General features: G+C 42.9%; 1 long non-coding RNA gene across 7 annotated transcripts in view; it reads right to left on the bottom strand.

The window, feature by feature from the left end:
• LOC134480090 (uncharacterized) overlaps positions 1–20270 on the bottom strand; it is a 63685-nt gene that overhangs the window by 41632 nt on the left and 1783 nt on the right. For 2 of the 7 annotated variants that reach the window (XR_010054254.1, XR_010054257.1), the window contains exons 2-3: positions 12081–12202; positions 9748–9854 (exon numbers count right to left, since the gene is read on the bottom strand). The exons of 4 other annotated variants lie outside the window; for them this stretch is intronic. This is a non-coding gene — a long non-coding RNA (uncharacterized LOC134480090). The remainder of the gene's footprint in view (positions 1–9747; positions 9855–12080; positions 12203–20270) is intronic. One more of the 7 variants, XR_010054256.1, reaches the window with a different exon arrangement.

Raw genomic sequence — 20270 nt, 5'->3', positions numbered from 1 at the left:
TTTGTTTTTATTTCTGATGTTTTGCTGAATAGCAAACCAGTTTCATCCAGAATCCTACAACTGAAAATGAGCCAGCGGCTCTCCTCTTTGCTCTCCCTTGCAGGAAATTAGCACCACTACCCCTAACCCCCAACCCCCCCACCCCCCACCCCCCCCCACACACACACCTTTTGCTCCCTGAGCCTCCTTTCCCCTCCATGAATACAGCAGCTGTCTCACTCTGTGTGGGCAGTAAGGAGGCTATGTTTACCACCGTTCTGACAATGGCCTTTGGCTTAGTCAAATGAGCCAGATTTTAGTACAACGCCATAGATAAAGTTTGATCTAAGTCCAAAGACTGCAGGCAGGGTTCCTGGTTATGTGGCCAGCTCTGGTTAATAGACAAAACAAGACACCGCAACTAGCAGGATGACAAATGGATAACAATGGACAAAGAGATGACAATGGATATCAATGGATGGTTGAGAAGTGGAAAGAAAGACCTGTGCCAGAAACAGGAGAATCATACTGTCATTTCTGCCTCTGAGGCAGAGGCCAGAGACATGAGGCCCCTCCTTGGTCGGTCAGCAGCTTTACGCGCATTTGTTCCTCCTGAACCCGTTGTCTGTCTATCTCCTTTACTGAACTCATGGCTCAGAGACATGAATGAAACAGGAAAGCAAGACGCTGAACCCAGGACCAAGGATCCAAGTCCCCTGTGCCTTCCTCCTTCGATTCTCAGGCAACATCCAGAGCACAGGCTGCCACTCAGGATCCTCCACAGAACTTCCTAATCCTACTCCAGTACCCTCAGCTGGAACGGACTCCAGGCCTAGAGGAGCAGTGAGGTTTGGGAATTTGCACCCGAGGCAATCAGTTACCCCCATCGCCTTTGTAGGGAAGGGGAACTGAAGTGTGATTTAGTAGCTGGGCTCAGGGACCTCACCATCTCACTGTGTCACCAGCTGCCCTTCCGGGTCACAGCTGGAAGAAGGAGCCTCATGGTAAGCAAACTTTGGTTTTTTTTTTTCCCTACCTTCCCACTGGGCTGAAGGGAATGGCTATAGGAAGGGGGAGGAGATGATCAAGATACCGACAGAAAGAGCCAACAAATAACAGAGTTCCTCCAGAGTGGCCCAGATTGGAAAACCCTGGCTAGGAAAGCGAGTGTGGCAAACGCAAGCTATGAGATTCTGTAACCCGGAGCTGAGCTGAAGCAGGCTTTACTCCGAACTGCTGGCTCCCTCTCGTGGCGGCTGCCACCACCGGAATGCGTGCCTCCTAGCAGCTTTGGGAGATTGGAGACAAAAGTGAATTGGAATCCCCTAAGGGCTTTTAAAACAAGCCACAGGCCACTGCACTCCACCTAACCGGGAGAGAACTGGATCTCTGTTGTCCACTGCTGCCACCAGCAGCCAGGAACAGCTATCGACGACCATTCGTCCCTAAAGAAAACTGAAGCTTAAAAAATTGCAGGAGGGGCTGGGGATTTAGCTCAGTGGTAGAGCGCTTACCTAGGAAGCGCCAGGCCCTGGGTTCGGTCCCCAGCTCCGAAAAAAAGAACCAAAAAAAAAAAAAAATTGCAGGAATATAGATGGACTTAAAATATATCATCTTAAACATGACATCACACAATCTAGAAAGAAGCTACGTGTTCTCTAACCTATGCAGAACAAGTCGTGTGTGTGTGTGTGTGTGTGTGTGTGTGTGTGTGTGTTATCTATAAGTAATATAGATGTGTAAAAGAAATGCGCATGTGGGTACAGTATAACATGAGAAAAAGACACCAAGAAAAAAAGCTAAATATAAGGTAAAGGACTTAACTTAATGGACACAAGTTTATATCTACAAGACTAATTTTCTAATTCTAATTCTGTCATGAATTTTATTTGTTTTGGTGGTGACTACATGCACAAATTTAACATGAAACTTCACAGATTCCTTTTTAATGTCAATCTTAACCGTATATAATTCATTAAATTGTATAGTTTAAGTCTGGTTAATTTTACTATGTGATGTTTTATTTTATTTTGTTTGTTTTATTTTCAAGTTTTTTTTAAAACATTAAAGCAGGAAAGAATAAACATTCTAATAGAGTGGAAATGCAGAGTTTTTTCTGAATTTCAAAACCTTGGGACTAGAAAAGAATTTCTGTATAGATTATATGTCGAAAGGTTTTTTTAATGGTAGGTTTAATAAATGACGTTCCTTAATTTTCCTCTTCCTTTTTACCTTTTAACATACAGCTATTAGAAACGTATAGTCACAAATGTAGTTCATATCTGAAACTTAAAAGCTACCATGCCTAACAGATAAAATAACTGGGTGCTCTGTTAAATAGGAATTTCCTGTAAACGCATTCCTGTAAGTGAAGAATTGCTTAGTATGTCTAATAAAAATTCTAAATTTCGGATAAATAAATAAAGTCTTAATAAAGTCTTTATTATCTGGTATCCAAGTTTTTGGATTAGCCATTTGTGTTTTTATCTGGCCACCTTCCTATGTCTCCGACAGCACCAATCACACCCTTGCTACTCAGAGTAGGTTTCACCTGGGAGCTTACTTGAAATGCAGGCTCTCCGGTCTTGCCAGCTCTGTTGAACCCGATTCTGCGGGCTAGCAAACTTCCTAGTCTGAAGGCACTGAGCTTGACAGCCGCCAGCTAAGTGAGGTACAAAGGAGAAGAAAGATGGGGCCCCCCAGTGCATTTGGGCAAAGCAGACAACCTCAGATCCCAGGCTCTGAGCCCACTGCCTTCTCATCCCCAAACATAACGGTTGCTCGAGAACCAGAGCCATGTATGGGCGTGTGAGTAAGTGAGGGGATGAAGAACAAATTGAGGGTGGTTGAGAGGAGAGCTTAGCTTTTTTTTTATTAAATTGTGTTTGCTGTCATTGTATGTGTGGACAGGTGCATACATGCCACCATCTCCACACATGTGGAGGTCAGAGGACGTTTTTGGGGAGTCAGTTCTCTCCTGCTGGGATGGAGTTCTGTTCTTAGCAGGTACTTTGACCCGTTGCGTCAGCACACCAGCACACTTTTGAGAGGAGCTAATTCTGAGCTATGTAAACATCAGCAGAAGAGGAGGAGACTTGGAACGAAAGCACGATAAATAAGTCACTTCGAATGAGTGGGATGTATGAATGCCCGTTTGTCTGAACCTCATCCTGTCGTCATAGAGACTCGAGCCCTCGGTGACCCTCCCTCCTGTATCTCTGCTTCTCTTCCGGTTTCCAGTCAGTCATAGTTACACATGTTAACCATGCCTCCGACTCCCTCTCCAGAGTTTCCTCCAACTCCATGTTCTTCCTTGTCATGATCCTATTTCTCATCTGCTCTTTCCTGAACAAATTTATGATTTAAAAAAAGTCTCTACTGTAATTTCTCCCTTCTCTTGTCCTACACATTCCTCTCCTCTAGGTTCCAGCATCCTTCCTACATGGTAAAAGCATCCTTGAAAAAGGTAACAGTGAACGTCCTTGTCAATCAACCCATAAGATACTCTCAGTCCTCCACCTGCTTGGCCTCTTTTTCTTCCTCTTCCTCCTCCTCCTCTTCTTCCCCTTCTTCTTTCCCTTCTTCTTCCTCTTCTTTTTCCTCTTCTTCCTCTTCTTTTTCCTATTCTTTCCTCCTCTTCCTCTTCCTCCTCCTCCTCTTCTTCCCCTTCTTCTTTCCCTTCCTCTTCCTCCTCCTCCTCTTCTTCCCCTTCTTCTTTCCCTTCTTCTTCCTCTTCTTTCTCTTCTTTTTCCTCTTCTCCTCTTCTTCCTCTTCTTTTTCCTCTTCTCCTCTTCTTCCTCTTCTTCCTCTCCCTCTTCCTCCTCCTGTTCTTCCTCCTCCCTTCTCCTCCCTCTCCTCCTTTTTCTGTTCTCCTCTTCCTCTTCTTCCTCTTTTTCTTCTAGCACTCTCCTTTTACCTTCTGTGACTCTACATCCACAGTTTTTTTTCTACCTCTGTGCCCAACCTCCCCAGTCTCCTTGCTGATGCCTCTCACCTTTCCTGCTATCTAAGGGTCGACAGTATTCCAAAGACCAGATCTGGGCCCTCTACAGAACCAATTCTGTACTCTCTTCCTACTCCATCTCATTACTCTGATGATCATCTTGCCTCTCTCATCAGGTCTCATCCACGTGCTGAGAACTCAAACGCCTGTGCCTCCAGATCCCTACTAACTGGGGAACTCCTACACACACACACACACACACACACAAGCTCAAGATATTTCAAAGACAGCCTGTGCCTACCTAAGGCGGTTCCTCCTTCAGCTGCATTTTTAACTTCCATAAAATCTACCACACTCCCCTCAGATACCAATGCCAGATGTTGAGTCTCTATCCTACCAATTTCCTCTCTTGCCTCTCTGTCCTGGTTAGCATTGTCAACTGACACAGAAAAGAATCCCCTGAGGTCAACTGACACAGAGAAAAATCATCTGAAAACGGAGTCTAATTGAGCAATCGTTTTTATCGGGTTGGCTGATGGGCATGTCTGTAAAAGATTGTCTTGATTGTTATCTGACATAGAAGAGCTAATCCCACTGTGGGTGGCACCATTCCCTAGGCGGATGGTCCCGAACTGTATAAGAGCCTAATAGCGCTCCCCATGATTTCTGGTGGACTTCCTTGGCTATGCGTCCCTCAGACAGTGCTGTGTGAAATAGTAAAGCCCGGCTCGCATCTTGAACACTAGCTTTCAACGTCTACCCTTCAAGATTTGAAAGTTCAGACTTTCGAGCTTTTCAAAAACTCATGCTATCCAGAAGAAGCAAACTCAGGACACAACCTAAGCATCCAAGAGTGGAAAACAGCAGCAAACAGACTTGGTGGTGCCACAGGGCATAGTGTTAAAACATGCTCTGGCAATGAGTTCCTAAGAAAGGCAAGGCCTCTATCAAACATAAAGTTAAATTCTAAAAAGCATGATTAAATACCGTATGTGTCATCTCAGTCCTGCTATGTAAAAATGTATGCAATATTTGGGAAAGACTGGAGATAAATGAAGACTAATGGTTGGGAGTGGAAACTCCTAAACGGAGAATTGTACATTGTTTTCTGTACTTTTATGATTTAGAATTTTAAAATATATATTTTTATGTTATATGTATTTATTTTTCTTCTGTTTTTATCTTTACAATAGTTTTAGGTGCATGGTGAAACTGAATGGAAGGAACAGAGGTTTCCTATACATGTCTCATCCCATACCTATCCAGTGCATGACCTTCCCCCATTGTCCCTGGCCCCCACTGAGAGGTGCTTTTCCCACAGCTGATGAGCTTACCTTGACGTATCATCACCCAGAGTCCACAGGATTCAGGCTTAGAGTTGTGCTTTCTGGAGTTTAGACAAATATTTAGCAGGAGGTGTCTCCCACCACAGAACACGACATAAATGAGCTCCATACCCCGAGAGTCCGCTGGGCTCCACCTGGTCATCCTCGTTTGGAAACTAAAAAAACACTTTTATTTTTTTTCTTTGTTTTTCTGTGTTTTGTCTGACCTTTCTGATAAGGAAGAAATAAATATGGCATTTAAAGTAAGTCTGTGTGCGGGGAAAATCAGATTGGAGTCTTAATTTCTCCCATGACTCCAAAACCCCTGTGTACATTTGTAGCTCCCCTAAAGTGAGCATTGTAGTTTGCATCTTGAATATTGGGAGATGGCAGGAAGCCAAGCAGGCCTACAGCTAGTCAAACAGAAACTAGCCTTCCCACCTTGTTTGCTCTCGCCTGATTCTGCTGCTGATTCCTGAGAGCAGGAAGTGAGCCCAAACTTCCTGATACTACCGTTGCTCCGATAAGACGTGCAGTGGGCGCTGGTAGGAAAACTGGGGCATAGATGGTCATCATCCCAACCGCTTCTCACACAGGTGTTCTCCTCTCGTCTGCCTACCGTTACCGAGTTAGTTTTTCCCTATATTAGCTAAAGACGGCTATAGGTTTTATACTTAAAATTTTGCTTCATTCCAATTAATCAAAAGTGGGGCAAAGTCTCTTTCTCAGTTTGTGTCTACAAACAATTTGGGAAGTGTGAAAATGTGATCACTGCATAAGACCTTTCCCCCCGGAGTGTTTAACATATGGAAATCTTCCAAAGAGGACCAGCTATACACCTTCTTAGCTTATCTTCATGCTTCAGAGTGAAGTGTTATTCCAAATTCTTAAGGTTTCTCACAGTCTTAACTTTCTTGACAATATCTTTACACACACACGCGCACGCACGCACACACACACACAGAGTTTGATTTTGTTAAAATCATTTGTGGGTTATACTTTGAGTATCATACCCAGACAACTATCCCCTGTTCTGAGATGAAGATCTGTGTCAATGTTTTCTTCTAAGATGTTTGTAGTTTTAGCTCTGGGGCTTAGTTCTTTGGTCCATTTTGAATTAACTTTCATGTGTGGTGTGAGGCAGGGATATGACTTTATCCTTTTAAATCCAGATATTCTGCTGTCCCACCATTTCATTAAAATTTCATTAAAGGAATTATGCTTCTTCTCCACAGAATTGTCTTACAAAACTCTTTCAAAACTCAGTTGGTCAGAATATGAGGCTTTATTTTGAACTGAGTCCCATTTTTTGAATCATGTGTCTGTTCTTGTTATCTGTGTCATGCTGTCTTGATCACTGTAGATCTGGAATATGTTTTCAAACCAGAAAGGTTAGGTCTTATAATTTTATTCTTCCTTCTCATGGACCATCTTAGATTCCCTGAGGTTTAGAATAACCTTGTCAATTTCGATAAAAACGTCATTGAAGAGGCAGAACCAGGTGGAGCTCTCTGTACATTGAGGCCAGCTTGGTCTACATAGGGAGTTCCAGGCAAGCCAGGTCTACATAGTGAAAAAGAGAGAGGATGAAGGAGGAAGGGAGAAGGGGGAGGGAGGGAGGGAGAAGGGAGGGAGGAGGGAGGGAGGAGAGAAGGGAGAGAGGGGGGGAAGAGAAAACAGAAGGTAGAAGCCTAAAGCTAAACTTTCAATGGATTGTATTGAATCCAATTGGGAGTAATATTAAATCTCCCAATCAGTGGAAGATGTTTCCACTTATTTCTATCTTTTAAATTTTATTTCAATGGTGCTTTGTACTTTAAAGAGTTTAAACAGTCCACGTGGACCTGGAGACATAGCTCGGGTCCTACTGCTCTTCCATAGGACCCAAGCCTCACATAAGCAAAAATAAAAATAATAAAGACAAATCTTTTAAAGTAAGAGTTTTTGTACTTACATTATGAAATTTATCCCAAGATATTTTTTCTTTTTTATTTTGTGTGTATATATGCATATGTGTCCGTATGTGAATGTGTGTGTGTGTGCATGTGTGAGTGTGTGTAAGTTGTATGTGTCTGAGTGTGAATGTAGGCATGTGTGTGTGTATGGAAGTTGTATGTGTCTGTATGTGTATCTATGCATGTGTGTGTATGTGCATGTAACAGTGTGAGAGTCAGAGGGTGAGCTTGTGTGAGTCCTCAATTTACCTGGTTCAAGATCAGTGTCTCTCCTTTTGTTTGCCACTGTGTAAAGCAGGCTAGCTGGCCCATGAAGTTGCAGGGATATTTTACCTTGCTCTCAGAGCACTGGGATTACAGATGTGTACTGCCAGGCCAAACTTTCCCATGGCTTCTGCGAACTTGCATTGAGAATCTCACACTTACAAAGCAGGTGCTTTATACTCTGCACCATCCCCCAGCCCAATAGTTTAATTCTTTTGATTCTGAAAACACTTGAATTGTTTTCTAAATGTTATTTGCTGGGTTTTTTATTGCAAAGTATACAAATATTTTTATATTGGCCTTGAACGCTGCAAGGTGGCTTACCCCATTATTTGGGTTTTTTATGGACTTTTTAAGTTTTCCTTGTATGTAAGGATTATATATATAATACACACATATAAGTATATATGTGAATATACATGCATATATGTGTATATACATATCGTGTGTGTGTGTGTGTGTGTCTGTGTGTCTGTGTGTCTGTGTATGTGTGTGTTTCCTGAGCAAACAAAGATGGTTTATTTCTCCTTCCAGTTTGGATACCTGCCATTTCTTCTGTGTGCCTGATTGGTTTGCTAGAACCTCTGGGAAAACAGACATATCTTAGTCCTAATCTTATGGAGCAAGCATTCTATCTTTTACTTTGCTTCTGATATACGTGATGGGGGGTTATTATTATAATTATTATTATTATTATTATTATCATTATTATTCTCCTTTTAACTTAGAAAGCTTATAAATGTTTTATTGACTTAAAACTTTTTTTCAGAATTTGCTGTGTTACAAGTCTGCTCTTGGAGAACTCACTCCAGTGGTTTGAAAACATTAACTTGTCTCTATTTTGCAAGATTTTGTTTCCCGAATTTAAAATTCTACATGGCTGCTGCCTTTCTTTAACTCTGAGAGTGTGCTGTCCCACAGTGTCTTCCGTCCGCCACTGCTGACAGACTAATTACTGCTAATTACTACTCCCTTGAAGTGAATCTATTTTTCATTAAAATGCCCCTTTATCTTTGATTTTCTGCAATGTCATAATATACACCTAGATAAAACAGGATTTATCTTGTTATGATTGGGAGCTTGGTGAAGATGCAAAACATTGGCACCTTTCTATAATTCCAAAGAGTTCCCAGTGATGTGCTCATACTGCCGTCTGCTGCATTCTGCCCTCTGCCATTTGAGTTGCAGTTAAACACAGGCTCACTCCTTATGGCTTTGTCTCCCAGGTTCCTCCTTTCTACCATCTTCCTCCCTCCTTCCAAGACCCCCTCCCTTCTTGTTTTCTCTAAACATCTATTCTTTGTCTGTATTCGTATTTGCCTGCACGCATATATGCGCATCACATCTGGTGCATACAGAGGTCAGAAGAGGGCACCAGATCACCCAGAACTGGAGTTACAGACAGTTGAGCTGCAACTTAGATTCTGGGAACCAAACACAGGTCCTCTGCAAGAGCACTGATGAGTTCTTCATTGCCGAATCATTTTGCCAACCACTTTGTTTTCTTAATACCCTCAGTACAGCCTGGGGAGGGAGGGTTCATGTCAGGAAATGGAAGGCTGACACTGAAGCAAAGCCCGTGGAGGGATGCTGCTTGCCAGCTTGCCCCACAAGGCTTGCTCAGCCTGCTTTCTTACAACACCCATGGCCAACCCACCCAGTCATGGCGGGGCTCACTGTGAGCTGGGACCCTCCCACATCAACTATCAATTAAAAGAAAAGAAAGTCTTGTCCAAAGCTCATCTGGGGAAAGTATTCTCTTGAGGTTTCCTCTTCCAGATCACACTAGCTTGTGTCAAGTTGACATAAAAATGAGCCATCACATTCATATTTATAATCTGCACATAGTTATGCAATTCTGGGATCAAAGACTACACTGTATTTGTTTCCACACTGCCAATGCTCAGTGGACTGCATAGCCCAACAGCCACCTCTTAGACAAATGCATCCATGAATGGATCAATCATTCACCTAAAATTCTTCAGTCACTCCATGACAGTCCACTCCCTGTCCACAGAACACTACCCGAGTCCGTCTAAGATCATGGCAACCTGATTTGTTCCTTCTTTTCTCGTCTATCTTTGATGAATTAGTTTTCCCCAGATAACACTCTGCCCATCTCTGTCCCTGCCCCTCAGCCATATCATAGAGTCATTAAGTCTGCCTAACCACAAGCTTAACACCTCCCCCACCCCACCCCCAGGGCCACCAAAACTTCCTCTCTTTCCACTCAAGAGTTGCATTCTTGGCCCCCATAGTGTGGCATGGCTACTCGACAAACCTTATCAGTAAATATCTCACTGGCTATAGCCAGAAGCCCAGCAGCTCCAGACTTCGGCACGTACTCTGGTCCCTAGACTACCGTGGCCCGTGATCGTACTACCACATCTGAAAAAAAAAAAAATAATGCAAAATATTAGTACAGTTCTAGCTGTGGATGAAATTCTTTTATTCTGAGATTGTAGTCTTCTATCTTTTGTACTAAAGCATCCACTCATGACTGTGGTAACTGATCTATCCTTTGCTTGGAAAAATGAGTTGGCAATTTTCTTTAGCTCCTTCAACCTTCTACGTAAAAACATACTCATTCATAAAATCATAAAGGCTTGGGACCACCAAATCATCTGCAAACTCAAACTCCTTTACTCCATTTTTTCTTACAGTGGAGAGAGACCTTGAAGTGTTACAAACCAGACTTTCCAGCCGGTCACCACGCTTAGGTGGATTTGGTTCCTGGGACAGTGAGCGCCAGCTGGAGGGAAGGCGTTAGAGAAAGAGCAGGCAGGAAAGAAGCAGAGAGGTGAGGGCTCCCTATGACGACAGCCATCCTTGCCACAGGCTGGCTCTTTATAAGAAGTCTGCCCTCTAAGGCCTGTATCTCAGCGCCTAAGCATATGCTGGCAGCAGAAAAAGCAGCGCCCTGACAACTGTCCATTTTCATGTATTCCATGTTTGCATTTCGACTACAGATATAGTTGAAATTTTACAGATCTTCTTCTTGCTGAACCCAAGAGCATGTATGTTACTTCATTCAAATTCTTTCCCAAAAATTTGCCTGAATTTATGAGCTGATTTTATCCTTGTGTTTTATTGAAAATTCGTATGTTGTCAGTCACTCAACTGCTCCACAAAACAATAACTTAGTAACAAACCTAATGGACACTAGGCAGTATTCCCGCTTCCTAGATTTAAAATTGAATCCTGAACTGGATGAAATAGAGTCAATGAGGGGCATTGTCTCATTACTCCCAGAAGCTAAACAGAGTGAAATGAGTCATTACTTGGAACACCCACATTAGACTGAAACTCAGGTTTGATGGCCGTTTCTGTGAGTCATACCTGAGTTGGCAGTGTGAGCTCATGACAAGAACATGTTCAATTTCTCGTAAGAATCTGTAATGGCTGCTTCACCTAGAGAGAGCAAGTGGGAATTCCCACTCCTGGATGTTTTGATTTACATATCAGGGCCCACACTCGATGCTAAAAACCTCTAAATGTAGAAATGTTTGGGCTTGTTATTTTCCAAGGTGTCTTTATGCTGTGGACAAGACATAGTCTCAACCAGGCATAGTGGTCCTTATCTGTAAGAGGGAAAGTTATATGTTGGCAATAAGACTGGGCAGCATAGCAAGATGATCAGAAGCAAGAAAGAGAGAGGGGAGAAGGAAAATGGAGGGATGGAGGGATAGCGAGAAGGAAGGAAAGAAGAAAGGAAGCAAGGAGAAAAACATCCACGGCAGAGTCAGTCACCAAGACGCAGTCCCTCTTTGAGACCTGAAGACCCTTTAACATATTATACAAGATTCCCCTTGGGAATTCTCCAATCCTGAGACCTAAATGAGACTGGTTTGAATCTTCATTTCATACCCTAGAGAATTCTTCTATCCTCCCCAGAATTCGTCAGAATATCTAGGAATCTTACATTTTAGTAGCCACCTCTAAATGCAATGCCCCGCCCACTACTGATGTTTACCAGACGTGGTAGCACACAACTGTAATCGCAACACTTACAAGGTGGCAATGTGAGGAGCAGGGGATTCAAGGTCATCCTCTGCTATATGGAGAAACAAGATCAGCCTAAGTTACATGAAGGGCTCCCTCAATTTAAAAAAAAACTAAATAAATAGAAATAGAAAACCTGGGTCACAGAAATGTTAACTAATTATGTGAAACAGATCATAGAAGTTCATAGAGGAGCATTGACTTTTGAACCCAGAGCCAAAATAGAAATGGGGCTGCAGAGGTGGCTCTGCAGGCAAGAGCTCCTGCTGTGCTAGCATGACAACTTGAGTTCCTATCCTTAGCACTCACATAAAAAACTATGCGGGGCTGTGTGCATGCATGTAACTCCAGCTCTACAAAGGGACAAGAGGAACAAACAAACGAGTGACAGACTTGCTGCTCTCCAGCCTCGTTCCAAATTCAGTGAGAGGCCCTGTCTCAAGGGGGAACGAGAGTTTACTGAGCACAGTGTTCACACACACTGCATACACATACCAACAAAAAATGTAGAAATAATAAAACTACTCTTTCTGTCAGCAGAGGCATCTTGTGAGAGAAGACTGTGGTTTAACTTGTGAATCACATGAAGAAATAGGGCATGACAGTCCTTACCAGCGGTTAAAGTGTTTGCTGGGGATATCATCAGTGTCTCTTGGATCTTGATGTTAGCCAGTGTCTCTGAGTAGTGTTCTGCGTGTGATGCTCTGCACTGCACATTTATTCTCATGTGTAATCTACAAGACAATCCAGAAAACCCGGCACTATGACTGTCTCGTCTTGCAGAGGGAGGCCATGAGCCTTACAGTCCAAGCGAGCTGCAGTTGTCTACATTTGGATGCTAAGCAATGAGGTAGGCATTGGGACCAGACTTCTGAGCTCCAGGAGATATTTTTGCAACTTAACCTTGCTCTCGTCTCTCTGCCATGCCCTGTCTGTGGATTCGTACAGAATTCACTCTGATGCCACCGAAGCTGCAAATGACTTAGCCACATTAATGAGTCCATTCCATCAAACATTTGCTGGAGTTGATATTCACTATATACACATTCCATGTTTGCAAATTTTGTTAAAATTTATAACTAAATTTAATGCTCATGGCACCTCCACAGCCCTCAGTAGGCCTGTGCAGAAGGAAAGGCTTTGGATCCCCCAAGTTGCATGTTCTCAATTGGGGGAGAAGCAGGCTAACTCATACCTTCTGGTTTTGCTCCCATACTGTGAATAGGCATCCTCTCTGAAGTGTACTTACTGACTCCTTTCTCGTGTTTGCACTCCCTGTTGATTTTGCTGTTTTAAATGGTTCACCATAGAAAGTACTGAAGTTCGTTCTGCTTTTGATAAGCATCAGTAGACTACCCCATTCCCCACGGAGAAAATACATATGTGAGATTGTAGGCATAGGGGTTGGGGATTTAGCTCAGCGGTAGAGCGCTTGCCTAGCGAGCGCAAGGCCCTGGGTTCGGTTCCCAGCTCCGAAAAAAAAAAAAAAAAAAAAAAAAGAAAAAAAAAAAGAGATTGTAGGCATAAATTATATTACCATTGACTATAATTTCAATGCTAATAAATAAAAACTGTATATTAAATTATGTATCATTTAATAGAGGTACACATAAAATACGGTTATCTATTGTTGTTGAAAATTTGACCAGAGATTCATAAGAACCTAGGGGTGTATTTACCCTACAGGCGATGCTTCAGAATTCATGAATTCAGTATTTTGATTCTTTTTAATATAATGACCATAAAGAATGAGAATCAGCCGGTTGTGGTGGCGCACGCCGGTAGGATTTGCTGAAGGAGGCAGAGGCAGGAGGATCACGAGTTCGAGGCCAGCCTGGGCTACACATTTTTGGGCTGGAGAGATGGCTCAGCAGTTAAGAGCACCCGACTGCTCTTCCAGAGGTCATGAGTTCAATTCCCAGCAACCACATGGTGGCTCACAACCATCTGTAAAGAGATCCGATGCCCTCTTCTGGTGTGTCTGAAGACAGCTACAGTGTACTTATATATAATAAATAAATAAATAAATCTTTAAAAAAAAAAAAAGAATGAGAATCAATTTTATTGCAATACATCTTGTCAAGGTTTTTAACTAAGATGGCAGTGTTCTAGAAAGTACTGGAATGAGATTGATGTCTTCCCTTGCAGAGCCACATCGATGAGAACTCTGGATCTTCAAGGTTTTTTGGTTCAGTCCCTGTAATCCCCTCCTAACCAAAATGCCACACCTCCCAAGCAGCACCCCTAGTTGCTCACCCTCTACTGAGGAGAACCTGGTTAATCAGAACAGAAACTCCCTTCAAAGGCAAACAGTGAGTAGAGTGTACATATGGCGGAAAACAAATGGCTCTTGGTACCATGTTGTGGAAATTATCTCGTTCAGGTAGATAAAGAAGTAGGGCAAGCCCAGGCAGCACTGGTAAGTCCCCCCCTCCATTACACGGTCAGTTTGTGACGTGTGCACCAGCCTCTCAGAGAAAACGCCATCCCTATACTTCCGTGTCCTCAGAACCTGCCTGTCTCTTGTCTTCTCCGTTTGTGTGGACACTGTGCTCCAACATGTCGGTGACCGCCTGCCAGGGCCTGGGGTTTGTGGTTTCACTGATCGGGTTTGCCGGCATCATTGCAGCCACTTGTATGGACCAATGGAGCACCCAGGACTTATACAACAACCCAGTGACTGCTGTATTCAACTACCAAGGGCTATGGCGTTCCTGCGTCCGAGAGAGTTCTGGCTTCACCGAGTGCCGAGGCTACTTCACCCTCTTGGGGTTGCCAGGTAAGGACCAGGTATCTGACTCATGCGGTAGCTAGGGGTAGAGACAGCAGCCTGTGCCTGAGATACCTGGAGAGGGACCAAGGAGCAAGAGAAGCAAAGATTCCACAGAAGCAATAGCCACTACCACAATGGTTAGAATAGAAGTGTAAGGAGAGGAACTTTCTAGAGCTGTTGATACTTCTGTTCCTTTAGTCTGTGGTATCTAGTTCTCCCAAGGACACATTTTTTTCTAGTCACTCTTACATGAGAAATGGCATAGTCTCAATCACTCTCAAGAACAGAACTGAGGAAACCCAGATACTCGACACTTTCTCCTTCTAGAGCCAAGAGTCCCCTTGCTGACTCAGAGACCGCATATTTCCTGAACAAATTCTCTGTTGAGGCCTCCTGTGCCTGGTCCCCAATTCCAGAATTTCTGAAGCTAACAGCCAGAATAGAAATGGGCCATGAAAAAGACCTGAAAGAAAGAGGCGTAGTTCTCAAGGGTGCACTGGATGAGCCAGTGCTTGGGGGTCAGGGAGACTCTGACCTTCAGAAAGTATTGGTCTCAAGGAACAAGACTGCAGACCCACACGGTGCAAAACTATCTGCCTGGCATTGAGTTCTGCCATGAGGGGCAGCTATTGTGGGCTACCAAGTCCCTTCCTCAATTGGCATGTTAGCCACATAAGATTGTAGGGTTTGTGCCTACTGCACTGGTCTCTTCAACTCGGAAAGAAGTTCAAGTCAGAAGAGAACGCTGAAAAGGACTGTCACTAATACAGTCAAGGGGGGGGGGGTGTCATCTTAATTTTGCTTATTTGTTCCTCCCACAGATGCACATGGAAGTCTTACTAAGGGAATAGGTCTGAGCTGACTGTTGTAGGAAGGATCAGAAACAGCACAGGGATTTCCCCACGCGGGACTTGCCATTTGACCACAGGGCCAAGACTTAAATACCCAAACAAGGAAGCGAGAGAAGATGGCAATTATATGGAGCTTTGTCCCTTCATAGATTTCCCCGTCCATATAGAACCAGCATCCCAGCAGTTGATACGGAGACCCTATTGGAATAGGTTTGTTCTACCAAATGACTGTGGCCATAAGATGTCCGGAACCTGGTGCTTCCTTGTACTGGACTTGCCCATCTGAGGAAATCCTGCCACGGCATTCCTGAAATATAGCTCCAGTTATTTCTGGAGTTAGAAGGACAGAGCTCTTTACACCATACCCTGTATTTCCGTTGGTAATCGCTGCAATTGGGTCTGTGCAAAAAAAACAGGTTGTGAAGTGAATGTAGACAGCACCGACAGACTGACTGCCAGGCGGCCTTCAGGCAAGCGTAGGCCGGGGTGCCGCAGGGTGACCTTTCCAGGCAAAATGCTCTTTGGGAATCAAAGACAGCAGTTCGCTGACCCCGGTAGAAAGAGATAGAAACAGGAGGGCAGGGTGTCAAAAAAAAAAAAAAAAGAAAGAAAGAAAGAAAGAAACAGAAACTCTCTGTGGCTAGCCGGGACATTACTGTTTCCTTTTCATTGTCCCGGAAACGAAGGCGCCAATGTTTTAAAGTTTCCACTGGGAATGCAAACGTAGTCTCTGGCTCAGTAAAAAGCACTTGAACACAACACAGCCCTCCAGAACAGTGGTTCTCAACCTTCTGCGACCCCTTAATTCCTCGTGTTGCGGTGACCCCCAAACATAAAATTACCTTCACTGCTACTTCATAACTATAATTTTGCTACTGTATGAATCATAATGTGAATATCTGTGTTTTCTGATAGTCTTAGGTGACCCCTATGAAAGGGTCATTTGGCCCCAAGGAGTCGTGACCCCACAGGTTGGGAACCACTACTCTAAAAGAACTCTAGGCATCGGACTGCCGGTTGCCTTCCTAGAAAAGAGCCATTCCACTAGGCTCACAGCCAGAGGTCAACCTGTTCCAAGATGACTGGCTGTAGACAAGATTCCTTCTTGGGGGACACAAGGAAGGAACAGCAAACCCTTGGGTTCCCTCACACAGATAGAAGTCATAGGGGATTAAACAATCCCAGAGGGGTTTGTAGGAAGTGGTGACAGGGATGGAGATGTTGAAAATAAACAGAATACAAATTTGGGGGGAGGATGACGGGTTTTTTTTTTTAAGACAGGCTCTTACTATGTAGCCCTGACTGGCCTGGAACTCCCATGTATACCAGGCTAACCTCAAAGTACAGAGATCTGTCTGCCTCAAATATATGAAAGTGTCAAAGAATAAATTTTGTTAATGAAAAGTAATAATGTTCAATGTACAATATTTCAATAGCCTTTCACTATTTGTATGTCATTGTTCTTTTAAAAGTTTAGATCATATGTGTAATCATGATTTGTGTAATCATGCCTTTAGTGAACTATTTCATGAGGCTATATTAAAGGCAATTCATTTCTGAAAGGAAAAAAGGAAGGAAGGAAAGAAAGAAAGAAAGAAAGAAAGAAAGAAAGAAAGAAAGAAAGAGGGAAAGGAAGGAAGGAAGGAAGGAAGGGAGGAAGGAAGAAAAAAGGAGGGAAGGAGGGAAGGAAGGAAGGAAGGAAGGAAGGGAGGAAGGGAGGAAGGAAGGAAGGAAGGAAGGAAGGAAGGAAGGAAGGAAGGAAGGACAAAAGGCAAAGAGTTTTCCAGGCAGGGAGACTCCTGTCTGAGAAAAGACAGTGAGGTATGAGAGGGTGGAAAAAAACAGGCTCTGCATAATAGGGGTCAGTGGAGGAGGGAGCCACACAATGCAGCCATAGGCCACAACACTTAAGGAGTGACACTTATGAAGAGTTGACAGGAGTCGAATGGGAAAAGTAAAAATGTCTTGCCAAAGTGACATTTCTTAAATTCTTCAGGTTCCTGGTGAGAGTGTTATTTTTTTTTCTTTTCCTTTTTTTGGGGGGGGGCTGGGGACTGAACCCAGTGAGAGTGTTATTAAGACATTTCTTTGTCTTCAACCAACAGCATGCAGCAATGTAGACGTCTCACGCTGTGTGCTGGGTGTTATTTTAAGAAATCGGTATATCTTGGTATATATTTTCCAGTATTGTATATTCATTGAATTAAATAGCCTGTACTTTAATATTTTGAACAATCCTATGAAATAAGAGCTCTTGTTTCCTCCGCTGCACAGTCTGAGGAGGCACAGAGAGGTTAAAGCATTTGCCAAGTGGCCCTGCAGTGTAAATGGCTGGTCATGGTTCCCGGAGCTGCTCTCCGCAGAGCCTGGGCCCCTCTGTGGCAGGACTTCTGAGCAAAGACGAAGGGGCTTCCCTCAGAGAGTCTGGTCGAGCACTTATCAACAGGAAGATGGGAATGAGGACTGTCTAACTGTTTTTGTTTAAGAATAACAAAGTGATGGTCTTCATCGTTCTATACCAGATATCCCACCCAATTTTAATGCTTCCATAATTACAGTTGGGTTTTGCAGCAAGGGTGAACAAACAGGTTAACGGGACAAAACCTAAAAGACACGAATGTGGTTTAACAGAAGGTGCAGGAGGTCTTACAAAACACAGGGGAAAGAGGAGGCTATTAAAAAAAGGCTCAGAAATTATCAAGTGGGTTTTAGGGGAAGAAAATGGAATTATCAACCACCGCATACCAAGATGAGTTCAATATTAGTTAAATGGAAAAATACATTAACCACTCCTTAAATATTTTTAATTATAAAGTAACGTATAATGCTTTTGCCTCCTGCATGGAAAATAAATCTAAGAATAAAAATAACAGGAGAAAGCATGAAGGAGAAATCAATTCATTCAGCAAACACTTAATTGAGCACATTATATGTGCCAGATACTGAAAGACACATAGAATAGAATACATTTTTTTTCCAAAACTGGAAATGAAGGTAAAGAGCCAATGAGCAATGAAAACTGTGTTTGTTGTGCTTCCTGCAGTGCAGTGCGTACAATTAACAAACAGCTCCCGGAAACTCATAGTGAGCGATGATAACATGTTAGTGAGTGAACAAATGAGCAGCGCCGACTGCCAGGTCAAGAAAGAAAAACCTGCTTCATAAGGATTTTGTGGTTGTTGGGAGTTTCTTCAGACAGGGTTTCTCTGTGTGGCCTTGACTGGCCTAGGACTCAATTGATAAACCATAGTGGCCTTGAGTTTAAATCTGTCCAATCCCCACCAAGGGCTGGATTTAAAGGTGAGCTTCGTCTCACTCGGCCCAAAAGATTTTCTAAAAAAATAAAATTAAAAATAAAAAAAAAAAAACCTTCAGGGACTCAGAGCCAGTGGTAAGGGCTCAGGTAGTGGAAGGGCTTAGTATACAAATATGGTCGATCTGAGTTCAACCCATGGGTCTCATGCTGAAGGAGAGAAATGACCACCAGAAATGTATCACGTATGTACACACACACACACACACACACACTCACACACACACTCACTCACTCACTCTCACACACACACACACACACACAGGCACGCACGCACACACACACCATACACACACACACACACTCCAAACCCACAATAATAAAATAAACTTTTAAGTGCTCAAACTCTGGTGGCAAAGAGACACAAATTAAAACAAGTGATCATAAATAACTTACTGACTTCACAATGTTGGTGAAGGTATAGAATTATTTCCCCTTCTGTTTTTATGTTATATATGTGAGTTGTTTGCCTGCATTTATGTCTGTGCTCAGTGTGCTTTCAGTGGTCTCTGAGGCCAGAAGAAGGCATCAGATCCCTGAGACTGAAGTTACAGACAATTGTGAACCAGCCCTAACACTCTGGAAGAACAGTCAGGCTTCTTGACCACAGAACCATCTCTCCCCTAGAACAATCTCTTTAAATACCAATGTTGGGAATAAAATGTATGGGGAAATACCAATCTACATAAAGGAGATATTGTTTTGATACCTCACACTCTCTGGTAATTTAGTTCTCCTAAGAGTCTGTTAAAAGAGTGACCAGAAATGGTGGGGGGAAAGCTATATATTAAGCCATATATTGCTTTTCTATAAAAGAAAGTTAAAGATAAAAATCTAAGTGCAGAGAACAGAAAATCTTTATGTGAATAGCAGTGCGTCTATGTAAAGGACTAGTAAGTTAGACAAAGTATCCTTGTTAGAGCTTTGAAGACAAAGCACAACTAAGTGGGAATAGCAAACTATCAAACATATCCTCTCTTGACCAGGTAAATTGTAATCTCCTTACCAAAATTATTCATCTGGAGAACTGCCAAGAAAGTATATCCAATAGATTATCTGGAGTTTTAAAATGTGAGTTATTTGTTTAAATGACGCCAAACCTTCTATTATAAACACCAAACACTTTTAGTTCAGTATTCCATGTAGTAGTGTTTTGAAATTAATAAGTGTGTTGTTGTTCTTCTAGACAGTTGAACTAATACCTAGCTATAATGTTTTCATTGCTCTCTGGACCACCATTCTTGCCAAATTACTCAGTTGCTGTTATAGCTGGAAAAGTTAAGAAAACTGGGAGAATCATTTCTCCAGTTGGCAAAATGACATCAGAGGCTGGAAAGGCATGGCTGAAGTGGCAAGGAGCTGTGTTTAAGCTGAACACGGGGTGATTTCCCCGAGGACGTCAGCAAAACATCTCACTCCGTTCTAAAGATTACTAAACAAAGTTGTACTGGAGTCATTACTAGAAACAGGATCAGACCCAGGGACTGAACTCAGACAGATACGAGATCCATTTTAACAGCACCTGTTGTCACGGACGGAAACTCAGATTCTCGTCTGTGGACCACCATTCACTCTCTGGCAGAGACGGCTAAAACCGTGGTCACTCGTTCAGAGCACAGAAACTGCTCCCACACACACAGTCAAATGTTCACCTTCCAAGTGTTTTAAACATATCCTCTACAGTGCGTAAGACTCACAATTTCTCTCTTTTCATCCAGATTTCATGTAAGTAGATTTAGCTTTGGTTTATCACTTAAATTTAATTTTTCTTCAAAAACGAAAACAAAATTCACTGCCACGTTTCAAGCAAGAAAGAAAGCATATTACCTAAATAAGGTTCCCTCCCCAACTTCAAAAGTCAGTGT

This window comes from Rattus norvegicus, chromosome 8 (genome assembly GCF_036323735.1).
Source record: "Rattus norvegicus strain BN/NHsdMcwi chromosome 8, GRCr8, whole genome shotgun sequence".
NCBI lineage: Eukaryota > Metazoa > Chordata > Mammalia > Rodentia > Muridae > Rattus > Rattus norvegicus.
This window is presented reverse-complemented; position numbering and strand designations above follow the sequence as displayed.